Genomic DNA, 15,283 nt, shown 5'->3' on the forward strand with positions numbered 1-15,283 from the left:
ACTGGGAGGGGTCCTGGTAGTTAGAGGAAGGGAGCTTCCTGGTTGGAGTTAGTCAGGCCTGGGTGCCCAGAAAGCTCAGAAGGGCTTAAGTGCCCGGGAGTACATTAAATACCCCGTAACATTGAGTTCAAGGGAAGAGCTCAGCCATACTAAGCAGTGGAACAGCATAGTTACAGCCTCTGGAGTTTGGAAGTGCGAACTACCGAAGTGGAAGCTACAGAGACGGTCACGGCAGGAAGGACAGGCAGGTCACTCACTATGTGGCAGATATTCTCATGGGTCTCTCCCCTCAGGACTGGGGTGAAACGGTTGAGGGCCCTCCCATAGCGGGATAGTTTGGATAGGGAGAACGCTGGACTACTGCGCGATGCGGTGGGACCTGGTCCCGAGCCATGTGACAGGGAGAGGAGTGCAGAGAAAGCTGAGATGACAAATGACAAGAAATCTGCTGTAACGGAACTGGATGTGTGTTGTGAACTCTATTTTTGGGCTCCCTCTAGTGCTCACAAGCGGTACTGTGTAGTGTTGTCTTTCTGCAGGTTGGCTGCATCAGCTGGTTCGTTATCCTTGGTTGGTTTCCTATTTAACTCACCTGGATACTCAGTTCCTTGCCTGCTATCAATGTATTCAGTGCTCTTCAGATTCCTTGTGACTACCTTGCTCCCAGTCTCTCCAAGTCAAGCTAAGTTCTTGTTTGTTCATTTTTCTGATTATCAGCGTTCATCATGTTTTTTTGTCCAGCTTGCTAAAATGTGATTTCTGTGCTGCTGGTTGCTTTAGGGGACTGAGTTTCTCCCCCCACACCGTTAGTTGGTGCGGGGGTTCTTGAAATATCAGTGTGGATATTTTTGTAAGGGTTTTTTACTGACCGCACAGATCCCTTTACTATTTTCTGCTATCTAGTATTAGTGGGCCTCATTTGCTGAATCTGCTTTCACCCCTGTGTATGTGCCTTCCTCTTACCTAACCGTTATTATCTGTTGGGGGCTTCTCTATCTTTGGGGATTATTTCTCTGGAGGCAAGAGAGGTCTTTCTTTCTCTCTAGGGGTAGTTAGTTCCTCAGGCTGGCTCGAGACGTCTAGGAATTTTAGGCACGTTCACCGGCTACCTCTAGTGTGTTTGGATAGGTTCAGATTTGCGGTCAGTCCAGTTTTCCACCTCCCTAGAGCTTGTCCTATTTTTGTTACCTTGCTGGAGTAATTTGTGATCCTCAACCACTAAGGATCATAACAGATGTGCTGCGTGAAGTTGAAAGTAAAGTTGTTTGTTTGAAAGATAAAGAGTACTGTGTCTCAATCTTCGTTACACCGACTGATGGGAACCTGCAGAGGAGATCCAGACGGTGCAGAGAATGGAGCCACAGGTACGCAAAGTGATGGACAGTGTTTTCCTGTAATGGTAGGCCAGGGCACAGAAACACCGGTCTGTTCGGCCATGACTATGGCCCTGGTCCAGCCCCTTACAGATCCACAGTGTCGAATGCTGCAGAGAGATCCAAGAGAATTAGCAGGGACTAATGATGATTAGATTTAGCTGCATAGGGCTGCGTACTTTTTCCCTTCATATCCGCAGAGCTGCACATGCGTCCTGCGTACCTATCTTTAACATTGGGTACGCAGGGACATGCGTTGTCAAAATGTTGCGTTCCCGTGCGGTCGGCGGGCACGTGAAAATGACACACGCGGACGCATCCGCAGACAAAACGCATGTCCCTGCGTACCCAATGTTAAAGATTGGTAGTTAGGATGCATGTGCAGCTGTGCGGATATGAAGGGGAAAAGTACGCAGCCCTACATAGGGCTGCCGAACGCAAATGTGTATTTAGCCTTAGTAGATCATTAGAGTCTTTAGTAAGGGCAGTCTTAGTAGAGTGTAAAGAGCAGAAACCAGATTGTAGATGGTCGAGAAGAGAGTTATCTGGGAGATAGTGGATGAGACGGGACTGGACCAGGCGTTCGAGGAGTTTAGAAATGAAGGGAAGATTAGAGACAGTTAATCAAACAAAAAATGTCCAAAATAGAGTTGTGGTTATTTCAAAACATATTAACAACAGTATGATCCAGCACTGTCACATTGCCAGGAACACACGAATAATAACCACTAATATCAATGTGTTTGTTTAAAAAAATTACAATATTTTATTATACTTTATCTTAAAAAACACATGTAAACAGCGTAACAGATATCAACAAGGTACCTTTAGTGTGAGGGAAGGCATGCCAGTCACCGCATATATTGCATTAGCATAAATGCCCATATAATTTAAGCTGGACTATATCCACTTTGAATATCAAAAGAGCTTATCTACCATATAAACAAAGCCAGTGTAAAAGATCCTAAGCTAAATTCATTCTGCAAAGTAATTTTGTTTTGAAATAGAGACAAAATACGAAAGGGTACAAGTGCCCATGTGGTATCGGTAATAGAAATCAAAACAACCTGTAGTATAGCATAATGCAAAATATAGATTGTGAAAAGAAAGAGAAGGTAGATTTACCTATAGTAATGAAAGTCAAAATGTAGGGTCCAGCTTGTTGGTACGGGATTTGGCAGTGCTTCCCTCCACCCCAACGCACGTTTCATGAATTCTTCCTCAGGGGGATGGTTTTTTAAGTAATGGATGTATGATGGCATGTGTTGTGAATTCTGCTCTTGGGCTCCCTCCGGTGGTTGCTAGTGGTAGTGCAGTGGTCTCTGGATTGTAAGCTAAGACAGGTGTTTCTGCTTATTGCAGTTCTATTAGGTATTTAGCTGTTTAGGATCCATCAATCCCTGCCAGTTGTCCATTGTATCTTGGAGGGATTGCATCTCTGTCTGGCTCCACTTGCCCTGCTGTCATTTCAGCTAAGATAAGTGTCGGGTTATTTGTTCCCTGTAGCACGCATGCAGTGTGCTTTTATGTGCAGTGCAATCTATTGTGTTTTTGTCCAGCTTAGACTTGTTGGATTTTTCTGTCATGCTGGAATCTTTAGAGATGCAGATATACATCTTATGTCTTTAGTTAGATGTAGTAGATAGTATATTCTGCTGTGGATTTTTCTAGAGTTTTAATACTGACCGCCTCTTTTGCTAAACTCTGTCTTTTCTGCCTGTGTACGTATTTCCTCTTAAACTCACAGTCAATATTTGTGGGGAGCTGCTTATCCTTTGGGGCTCTGCTCTGAGGCAAGTTAGGATTTCCCTCTTCCATCTTTAGGGGTATTTAGTCCTCCGGCTGTGTCGAGGTGTCTAGGCCATGTTAGGTACATCCCACGGCTACTTCTAGTTGCGGTGTCAGTATTAGGATTGCGGTCAGTACAGGTACCACCTACTCCAGAGATAGTCACATGCGGCTCCAGGGTCACCGGATCATAACAGGCATGCTTAAAAAACATACAACATACAGTACATATTCACCAAACACCTAATCCCCTACGCCCTCATTCTCCTGTAACAAAAATACAATAATAAACCAACCTATATTTACCTTTCTGCCGTAGTCCATTTAATAACGAGTGTCCCACGACGATCTCTTGTGTAGAACAGTGACATCGGGAGATGCCACTGTCCTACAGGGCCTCCCACGATGCATTGACAGGAGGTAATCCTCCACAGTCTATCCCTCCGCCACTGGGAGAGAGATCACCTGAGTTCATGCTGTCATCGGCAATGCTGTGTGAGAAAATTCTAACGCAGTGGAGCCATAAAGTGAGAGCCCTGTCAGTGCATCATGGGAGGCCCTGTAGAGCGGTCACATCTCCTGATGTGACTGCTCTACATTGGAGATCGTCGTGGGACACTCGTTATTAAATGGATTACATCGGAACATGGAGTATTTGTGTTGGTTTGTTATTTTATTTTTTTGCAGGAGATCGAGGGCGTCGCAGGAATTAGGAGTGTAATACTGTAAAGATGGGAAACTGTGTTTTATTTCATTAAAAGACTTTATTCTGGCTGTGTCTTTACCATCTAACTATAGGATTAGTAATGGATAGGTGTCTTATTGACTTGTCTCCATTACTAAGCCATGGGCTTGATGTCACCTTACAATACAAAGGTGACAACAACCCCACAACTATTACCCCACTTGCCACCGCTACAGGGCAGGTGGGAAGAGCAAGGCTAAGGGCCAGAATTGGCAGATCTTAGAGATGCGCCTTTTCTGGGGCAGCTGATTGTTGATGTTTTTAGTCAGGGGGGCAATATCCATGGCACCTTCCTAGGCTATCAATATCAGCCCGCAGCTGTCTGCATAGCCTTTGCTGGTTATTAATTATGAGGGAACCCCACATCATTTTTAGGGGGGCTCCCCTATTTTAATAACCAGTAAACGCTAAATATACAGCTGTGAGCTGATATTAATAGCCTGGGAAGCTCCATGGGTAATACCCTCTTCCCAGGCTGAAAACATCGGCCCCCAGTCGCTGGCTTTCCCTTTGCTGGTTTTGAAAATTGCGCGGGGGCCCACACAAATTTTTTCCCATTTTTTTTTAATTAAACATATTGCATTTAAGGCCGGGGTCACACTTGCAAGAAACTCACGTGAGTCTCGCACCTCATTACCCGGCACTGCCGCCGGCACTCGGGACCAGAGTGTGCGGCTGTATATATTTCTATGCAGCTGAACGCTACAGTCCAAGTGCTGGCAGCAGTGCCAGAAATTGATGCAAGAGACTCGCATGAGTTTCTTGCAAGTGTGACCATGGCCTTAGGGTATGTTTCCACGGTCAGGAAATGCTGCGGATTGGACGTATCCAATCCGCAGCATCCAGATGCTACAGCATAGTGGAGGGGATTTTATGAAATCCCATCTCCACTATGCGTTCAAAGACGTAGGTGGCAGACCTCCGTATACGCACATGCGTCACGTCTTTATAGACCGCAGCATGTCTATCTTGCGGAGACGCTCAGTCTCTGCAAGCTAAATTACACAGTCTATGTATAGGATGCGGTGATATCTATTATCTATCTATCTATCTATTATTTATCTATTATCTATCATCTATCTATTATCTATCTACAGTATCTATCATCTATCTGTGTGTAAACATTATTCTTCAATTGAGTATGTAAATGAAGAGGTTGGACAAGAAATTACATCACAATTCTTTTTTTTTTTTTATAATATATCTGTATTTAGCTTACAAAAACGCATACAAATCCACATGAAAATCCACATCAAAACTGTGCGGATTTTCAACTGCGTTTTCAGACAAGAGGGGAAGAATCCGAGCAGAAAATTCCACAGGCAAATCTGGAACGTGTGCACGTACCCTAAGGAATTTCCACTATTATATTTCCTGTTTAACCGCAGAAAAGAGGGGTCGAACATTCAGTTTATAAATATCATGGGGGTTTGAGGATAGGTAGACCCCAAGATAACGCAGGGAGTCCCTCCTCCACTGAAAGGGGAAAGGGAACAACCACCATTTCTGAGCAGTTTTGAAGATAGCCAAAGCATGAAATTTGTCGTAATATATGCGAAATCCTGAAACTGCTCCAAACTCGTTAAAGGCATCTATTATAGAAGGAATGGATTCCTTAGGGTTGGCTATCGTGAGTAAAATATCATCAGCAAATGCCAATGTTTAAAGTGTATGGGGACCGATCCCAATGCCTCCAAAGGGAGGGATCATCTGGTATCTCAGCAAAGGGTCCAGGGCAATATTAAATAACAAGAGGTGGCAGGGGACATCCCTGTCTCGTACCCCCGAAGATGGAATAAGAGGTTGATTGAAAACCATTAAGCCAAATCGAAGATTGGGGGTTGGTATAAATTGTCCTTTCAAAGTTGAAAAAGGTAAAGCCAAACAATCTATACTTAAGGGTTCGAATGAGGTAAGACCAAGACTGTCGATCAAAGGCTTTATCAGCATCAAGGCTGACCAGTATATGCTGCTTGGCTTTAGCCTGGTAACTATGTGTAATGGCAGCCAATGCCGTCCTAATATTACAAGTGATAGACCGACCATGAACAAAGCCCGTTTGAGATTAGGTGAGAATATCAGGAAGTACAGACTGAAGTCTATTAGCCATGATTTTGGTAAGCAATTTATAATCAACGTTTAGGAGGGAGATCGGATGGTATGAGGCAGGGAGAAGCGGGTCCTTGCCTGGCTTTAGCAGCAAAGATAAACAAGCTTTGTTGAATCGGTCAGGCATAGAACCTGAGTCAATAATATGATTAAAAAGAGAAGTAAGGTGGGGAGTGACTAAAGGTTGTAACATTTTATAGAATTCAACCGAAAACCCATCCGGGCCAGATGCTTTAACCCCTTCGCGACATGCGCCGTACTAGTACTGCGCTGCCGGCACTGCATTTGTGCCAGCAGCAGTACTAGTACGGCGCATCGATCACCGCGGTCTCGCGCTGAGCGCCGCGGTGACCGGGTGCGGGTGTCAGCTGTATATGACAGCTGACACCCCGCAGCAATGCCCACGATCGGCGCTATCGACGATCGCGGGTATTTAACCCCTCTGATGCCGCTGTCAATAGTGACAGCGGCATAGAGGGGGATCGCGCAGGGACGGGGGCTCCCTGCGCTCTCCCACCGGAGCAACGCGATGAGATCGCGCTGCTCCGGTGACCTGGAAGGAGTCCCCGGATCCAAGATGGCCGCGGGACTCCTTCCGGGTCATGAGATGACCTAGCTTGCCGGCGCCTGCTGAGAGTTCCTAATATCAGGCGCCGGCAAGCCTCTGCCCTTGCCTGTCAAGATCGGTGATCTGACAGAGTGCTGTGCACACTGTCAGATCACCGATCTGTGATGTCCCCCCCTGGGACAAGGTAAAAATGTAAAAAAAAAATGTGCACTTGTGTAAAAAAAAAAGAAAGAAAAAAAATCCTAAATAAAGAAAAAAAAAAAAATATTCCCATAAATACATTTCTTTATCTAAATAAAAAAAATCACACAATAAAAGCACACATATTTAGTATCGCCGCGTCCGAAACAACCCCACCTATAAAACTATATCACTAGTTAACCCCTTCAATGAACACCGTAAAAAAAATTTAAAAAAAACGAGGCAAAAAACAACGCTTTATTCTCATACCGCCAAACAAAAAGTGGAATAACACGCGATCAAAAAAACGGATATAAATAACCATGGTACCGCTGAAAACATCATCTTGTCCCGCAAAAAAAAAGCCACCATACAGCATCATCAGAAGAAAAATAAAAAAGTTATAGCTCTCAGAATAAAGCGATGCAAAAACAATTATTTTTTTATATAAAATAGTTTTTATTGTGTAAAAGCGCCAAAACATAAAAAAATTACATAAATGAGGTATCGCTGTAATTGTACTGACCTGAAGAATAAAACTGCTTTATAAATTTTACCACACGTGGAATGATATAAACGCCCCCCCTAAAAGAATTTCAGGAATTGCTGGTTTTTGTTCATTCCGCCTCCCAAAAATCAGAATAAAAAGCGATCAAAAAATGTCATGTGCCTGAAAATGGTACCAATAAAAACGTCAACTCGTCCCGCAAAAAACAAGATCTCACATGACTCTGTGGGCCAAAATATGGATAAATTATAGCTCTCAGAATGTGGTGATGCAAAAACTATTTTTTGCAATAAAAAGCGTCTTTTAGTGTGTGATGGCTGCCAACCATAAAAATCCGCCCAAAAAACGCTATAAAAGTAAATCAAATCCCCCTTCATCACCCCATTAGTTAGGGAAAAATAATAAAATTTAAAAAAATATATTTATTTCCATTTTCCCGTTAGGCTACTTTCACACTAGCGTCGGTACGGGGCCGTCACGCTGCGTCGGCCCGACGTACCGATGCATACTGTGCAAGCACCACAACGGGGGCAGCGGATGCTGTTTTTCCATGCATCCGCTGCCCCATTGTGAGGTGCGGGGAGGTGGGGGCGGAGTTCCAGCCGCGCATGCGCGGTCGGAAATGGTGGACCGTCGGCACAAAAAAAGTTACATGTAACGTTTTTTGCTGCCGGCGGTCCGCCACAACACGACACAACCGTCGCACGTGTGTCAATACGTCGCTAATGTTAGTCTATGGGGAAAAAACGCATCCTGCAGATGACTTTGCAGGATGCGTTTTTTCGCCAAAACGACGCATTGCGACGTATGCAAAAAAACGCTAATGTGAAAGTAGCGCTAGGGTTAGGACTAGGGTTAGGGCTAGGGTTAGGGTTGGGGTTAGGGCTAGGGTTAGGGCTGGGGTTAGGGTTGGGGTTAGGGTTTCAGTTATAATTGGGGAGTTTTCACTGTTTAGGCACATCAGGGGCTCTCCAAACGCGACATGGCGTCCGATCTCAATTCCAGCCAATTCTGCTTTGAAAAACTGAAACAGTGCTCCTTCCCTTCCGAGTTCTCCTGTGCGCCCAAACAGTGGTTCCCCCCAACATATGGGGTATCAGCGTTCTCAGGATAAGTTGGACAACAACTTTTGGGGTCCAATTTGTCCTGTTACCCTTGGGAAAATAAAAATGTGGGGGCTAAAATATCATTTTCGTGGAAAAAAAATATATTTTTTTATTTTCGCGGCTCTGCGTTACAAACTGTAGTGAAACACTTGTTGGTTCAAAGTTCTCACAACACATCTAAATAAGTTCCGTGGGGGGTCTAGTTTCCAATATGGGGTCACTTGTGGGGGGTTTCTACTGTTTAGGTACATCAGGGGCTCTGCAACTGCAACATGACACCTGCAGACCAATCCATTTAAGTCTGCATTTCAAACGGCGCTCCTTCCCTTCCGAGCTCTGCCGTGCGCCCAAACAGTGGTTCCCCCCAATGTATGGGGTATCAGCGTACTCAGGACAAATTGGACAATAACTTTTGTGGTCCAATTTTTCCTGTTACCCTTGGGAAAAAAAAATTGCGGGCTAAAACATCATTTTGTGGAAAGAAAAAATGATTTTTTAATTTTCACAGCGCTACATTCTAAACTTTAGTGAAACAATTGGGAGTTAAAAGTGCTCACCACACGTCTAGATAAGTTTCTTAGGGGGTCTTCTTTCCAAAATGGTGTCACTTGTGGGGGTTTCCACTGTTTAGGCACGTCAGGGGCTCTCCAAACACGACATGGGTTCCAATCTCAATTCCAGCCAATTTTGCATTGAAAAGTCAAATGGCGCTCCTTCCCTTCCGAGCTCTGCCATGCGCCCAAACAGTGGTTTATCCCCATATATGAAGTATCAGCGTACTCAGGACAAATTGCACAAGAACTTTTGGGGTCCAATTTATCCTGTTACCCTTGGGAAAATAAAAAATTTGGGGCAAAAAGATCATTTTTTGTGAATATTAATATGAATTTTTTTTTACGGCTCTACATTATAAACTTCTATGAAGCACTTGGAGGTTCAAAGTGCTCACCACACATCTAGATTAGTTCCTTAGAGGGTCTACTTTCCAAAATGGTGTCACTTGTGGGGGTTTCCACTGTTTAGGCACATCAGGGGCTCTCCAATCGCGACATGGGTTCCGATCTCAATTCCAGCAAATCTTGCATTGAAAAGTCAAATGGCGCTCCTTCCCTTCCGAGCTCTGCCATGTGCCCAATCAATGGTTTACCCCAACATGTGGGGTATCGGCGTACTCAGGACAAATTGTACAACGACTTTTTTGGTCCAATTTCTCCTTTTACCCTTGGTAAAATAAAACAAATTGGATCTGAAGTAAAAATTTTGTGAAAAAAAAGTTAAATGTTCAATTTTTTTTAAACATTCCAAAAATTCCTGTGAAGCACCTGAAGGGTTAATAAACTTTTTGAATGTGGTTTTGAGTACCTTGAGGGGTGCAGTTTTTAGAATGGTGTCACTTTTGAGCATTTTCTGTCATATAGACCCCTCAAAGTCACTTCAAGTGTGAGGTGGTCCGTAAAAAAAATGGTTTTGCAAATTTTGTTGCAAAAATGAGAAATCGCTGGTCAACTTTTAACCCTTATAACTCCCTAACAAAAAAAAATTTTGTTTCCAAAATTGTGCTGATGTAAAGCAGATATGTGGGAAATGTTGTTTATTAACTATATTATGAGATATAACTCTCTAATTTAAGGGCATAAAAACTAAAAGTTTGAAAATTGCTACATTTTCATAATTTTCGACAAATTTTTGTTTTTTTCACAAATAAATGCAAGTCATATCGAAGAAGTTTTACCACTATCATGAAGTACAATATGTCACGAGAAAACAATGTCAGAATCACCAGGATCCGTTGAAGCGTTTTAGAGTTATGACCTCATAAAGTGACAGTGGTCAGAATTCTAAAAATTGGCCCTGTCACTTAGGTGAAAACAGGCTTCGGGGTGAAGGGGTTAAGCAATTTTGAAGACTTGATGACTGATCCCACCTCCCCAGGAGAAATCAGCTGATGTAAAATTTCGAAAATGTAATAAAAGATTAACACCTGCGCTAAACTGAGATCGAGTGGCTAAGAAATGGGAGATAGATAAATAGATATTATGTACAGCTTTCAATAGATAGAGTACTCACCTGTCCTGGGAATGATGCTCTTGTCTGTGAAAGACCGGAGAGGTGGATTAAGTGTATCTATAGACAAATGAGATAGCTAGAAAAAAAAAATATTGGTGGTTAATATATTTTTAATTGTTTTAAATATTGTTGCAACTTTAGGCTGACACCCGACTGGGTTGTAGTTGTACTCACTAGTACTGGAAAGAGATATGTTTGATCTCTGTGGGGTCAGCTGGAGATTTTAGTGATTGCTAGTGAGAGTTGCTGAAAAAAATAGGTGATATATATCTCTCAGTGATCAGTGTACTATGGTCCTATTGATAAAGTCCATAGAAATACTCACTAGAATTATATGACTAGTAAGGGTAGATCCTTGTTGGAGCAGTCAGATCCTTGGGATTTAATGTCAAGTGCTCCGAGGTGCTGTATAAATCAAATACACAATTTGTATAGAAGATTTTACAAATATCTCCCACCTGTCACTGAATAAAATCTATACAATTACAGATGATATTGTTGTTTTGTGCTGATTAAGGTATATCACCGCGGCGTACACAGTGAGGAGCATGTAACTACCTAAAGGGACTCTGTCACCTCAAATTGGCGGGATATTAAAATGATTTCTTACCGGTCAGATGGGCGGCGTATCCTCTTTATTTCTCCACCCCGCCCGTCCCTGTTTTCCGCATTATTTTCGGGAATAAGAGTATGCGTGCGCCATGCAGTCTTCGGTGGCGCACGCGCAGGATGCTTTGCCCTACTGCGGGCAAAGCATTACTGCGCATGCGCCCGTGCACTATGTCCCGGATCACAGCGAAATACTTCCGGGACATAGTGCGTGGGCGCATGCGCAGTAATGTTTTTCGGCTTTGCCCGCAGTAGGGCAAAGCATACTGCACGTGCGCCACCGAAGACTGCATGGCGCACGCGCCAACTATGGCGCACGCATACTCTTATTCCCGAAAATTATGTGGAAAACAGGGACGGACGGGGTGGAGAAATAAAGAGGATACGCCGCCCATCTGATCGGTAAGAAATCATTTTAATATCCCGCCAATTTGAGCTGACAGAGTCCCTTTAAAAACACTTACTTGTGTTGCCATTGGTGTTGCAGCGCGGCTGCATGTAGTAGGGAGAAGATTTGATCTGTTTGGCTCACAGTGATCGCTGTGCTAAATGCACAGGAAGGATGCTGGGGAGGTTCTCACCTATTAGAGTGGTGCTGCTGGATCGTCCACAATAGATTGCAGAACAGCCGACACTTACCTCGCGTGCTCCGGCCGGTAGCGACGCTGAGGGATTCGTCAGGCTTAGGAGGGGGTGGAGCTTGTTTGTGACGTCACAGAGCTGCCGGGACAGGTGCACATAGAGACCACTACCAACGCGTTTCAAGGGGATTCTTCCCTCTTCATCAGGGTTGTGTCTCTGGTGATTAGCCCGTCCTTTTATAGTAGCTTGCCCCCTCTTTTTTTTTTCTCTTTTTTCTTCTTCCCTTCCTGCCAATCAAGGTGTGAGCCACAGCAAAAAAAAAAGGTGTTTTGTGGCTTTCTCATGTGCATGGATGCACAGACAATAGTTCTCAAAGGTGAAATTTATTGCAGGTGTTCACATTCTGAAGCTTAGGGTGTTTTATTAATAAAGTTTGTTGCTGCACATATCTGTGTATATTATCTTGTGTTACCTGGCTGACCAAGAGTAAACCTCATCTGATTAAATAAATTTTGGTTTAAAAAATAACAATTAAAAAATAACTTTTATTTGTGTGTTTAGAAAGACAATGTTTCATTACACGTATAAGAAATAAATAACTAGTAAAAATTCAAAAATATGCATATATTCATAAAATGATGTTGGCTAAGAAATTTTTTGTGAAATTTTTTTGAGAATTGCTGTTGGGAATTATAAAATATTAGATAATAAAGATAAAAGAAAAAGGAACAGGGTGGGGAAAAGGGGGAGGCAAGGGGGCAAAGGGGAATTTGTTCTTGTTGATGATTGATCATTAAATTATTACACGAGTTATTGATAACCCTTAGTTGTGTACAATTTAGGGATATCTGACCCTATGTACAGGTACATTCAAATTCGCCCAACATGTGATTATAAAAATTGGTATAAAAAAAGGTGGCTTTAAAACGCATAGAGTTCTATCTCATGATTCAATCCTTTTGGAGCTAGGCTATCGAGAGCAAAAATCCATCTGGATTCCACTCTGGACATTGCCTTCAGATAATCACCCCCCTGGGGTTTTGGTGGACCCTCTGAATCCCATAAAAGGAGACTCCAGAACAGGAGTTGTTATGTACTTCAGCAAAATGGCGTGATAGTGGGTGCCCCTTAAATCCTTTGGTGATATTGTTGAGATGCTCCTTTATTCTGTCCATTAAGCATCTTTTTGTTCTACCCACATACAACTTGTCACATGGGCAATTAAAAATATAGATCACCCCTGCTGATTGACAGTTAATTTTTTATTTAATTTTATATCGGTTAATTTTGTTTGAATCCATGAAGGTAGTATATAGTTCCTACTTCATAGCTGTACGTGCAAACCTCACCGCTCACCTCACCGAGATCTCACAGCTTCCTAGCACCAGAGACACGCCGGCGTTTCCTTCTTCGTCACAGCATTTGGGCTGTTTCCACCTCATGCCTAGGGCATGTTATACACTACTTTGCACTGAATTCACCTTATACAGACTTCCTTGACAAAGGCTAATATTGCCGAAACGTTGGATGAAATGATGTCTGTTATCCTATGATGTCGGCTGTTCATGAATAAATCCATATTTAGTGGGATGTCAGCCATGAACAACTTCCAAGAGTCTAGCAAAAAAGGAAAGGTTGTCAGTGTTGGGCGCACAAACATTATGAAACAAAATGGCCACCCCACACTTCTTCCGTGAAAAGGAAGCCTCTAAGCACTCCAAATAATGTCTATTACAGAGCGCTGGGTGACCTCTGCAAAGCTAGTGAGTTTTTTGTAAAAAGACGATATGTGGGCATAAGCGGGTAATATGGTCTAATACCTTTCTGCACTTTACCGGCGAATTAAGACCAGCCACATTCCAGGATAAAAGTTTGAGAGAGTCTATATTAATATGAGAAGCTTTATCATCGAAGGTAGTCATGTTAGCCTATCCCACATGGAGGCCAAAAAGTAGAAATAGTAAAAAAGGACAAATGAGCAAAGGTCCGTCCCAGAGAGCAAACCTTAATACCCAAATTAACCAAAAAAACTGAATACAGAGTGTGCCCAAGGAAGGGATACCCCCCCCCCAAACGAACTGAAAAACAACATATAAACCACAATACTGAACATCAGGTTAAATTATCCCGACTAATAGCATCCCTTAGAAAGGAAATTTACAAGATAAGAACAAATATTAAGCAATACTAAAGAAAAGCCTAGGTAATAATTGTGCAATAAGACCATGTCACCACCAAGATCCCAATACATATGACCACAAACCAAAGTCAAGTAACCGGAGAGGATGTCTGAGAGGAATGTTCTATTTCCTCCAAGGCTTCATCAGGATCATCAAAACAACCGGCTTTCCGTGAAACACCTGTCATGATCTGTACTTTTGCCCCGTCCTGTATTTGAATAATATGCCATTTGATGTATGTAACTGTTCTCTGGTTTCTATTAGCTGTAATTTATGTATTTTCTTGTGCTGGGAGTTCACCTGTAACAATATGTCTCCTTCCCCCAATACTTGCAGCCCTAAGCTATAATGTAATTAAGCTTTGTCATCATCACTAGTGAAGGAATAGCCATTCTTCCTCACAGCAGGTGGCTAGTCAAATGTACATACTACATAGACTAAGTGGAGCCGACCAGTCTAGAATCTTCTGATGGACCCAACCATTGAATAGAAGGTGTGACCCCTACCCCCCTTCATGGGCGGATCCCAGGAGCTCAGACAATCCATTCTTATTTTGAGATCAGATGTGAGTTGATCCTTGAAGGAGAAGGAGTGGGGATTCTTAGCTGAGGCAAGACCCCACGTCCATCTGTGACTGCGGAAGCGAACGGGGCGAGACTTGAGCTGAGAACATATCTCGTCGTTCGTTAGATTGTTTTGGGATCCCTTGGACTCGTGTGGACTATTGCTTTGTTACCTGGCACAAGGATTATCAGGAGGTGCCCCTGAATCTGTTCCGTTGGACTAATTGTGGACTCTGTAGATCCACCTGCATGTGTTGTTCCAGCGTTCTTGATAATAAATCTGTTGAATCATCCCTTGGCCTGTTGTCCCTTCTTGCTCTGCCATACACCCCGTCACAAAATGGTTGGCAGCAGAGGGATCAGAGCAGAAGGAATGGAGGACAAAGGCCCATCAACATCGGGAACCAGCACCGCAGAGTACAAGAACTGGACTGCGATGAACCTACAAACAAAGGCCCGTGAACTGGGAGTCAGCTACAAGGGGCTCTCCAAGGAGCAGCTTATTGAGGCTTTGGATGGAGTTCGCCTGCAAGATGACGCTGAGGAAGGATCCTCACAGCAAATGGAGGAAAGACTGCAGCCGGAGGTAAATACCCAAAAAAGTCTGTGGGCTGTGTGGTACGAGGAGGAGATGGCATTGCTGGGAGAAGAAGCCACCATAGACGATAAGAGGAAGGCCATTCACAGAGCTCAGGGGAGGGAGGCCATTCACAGAGCCGAGGACAGGGAAGGCCATTCACAGAGCCGAGGAGAGGGAGAGGGAGGCCATTCACAGAGCTCGGGAGATGGCATTGCTGGAGAGGCAGATCGCTTTGGAAGCAGCTAGAAGCTCCAGACAGACTGTGACCCCAGCACCCACCATGAGGGAACTCCCCAGAGTGTGCCACAAAGACTTTAAGCCCTTT

General features: G+C 43.6%; 1 long non-coding RNA gene across 1 annotated transcript; it reads right to left on the bottom strand.

Annotated features, from left to right (window-relative positions):
* Positions 1 to 10,624: 10,624 nt before the first annotated feature.
* On the bottom strand, positions 10,625 to 11,732 carry LOC143809487 (uncharacterized). Its single transcript, XR_013222291.1, has 3 exons — positions 11,635 to 11,732; positions 10,770 to 10,849; positions 10,625 to 10,690 (listed from the first exon to the last, which is right to left on the bottom strand). It is a non-coding gene; the product is annotated as an uncharacterized LOC143809487 (long non-coding RNA).
* Positions 11,733 to 15,283: the final 3,551 nt, after the last annotated feature.

The sequence above is a fragment of the Ranitomeya variabilis genome, chromosome 2 (genome assembly GCF_051348905.1).
Source record: "Ranitomeya variabilis isolate aRanVar5 chromosome 2, aRanVar5.hap1, whole genome shotgun sequence".
NCBI lineage: Eukaryota > Metazoa > Chordata > Amphibia > Anura > Dendrobatidae > Ranitomeya > Ranitomeya variabilis.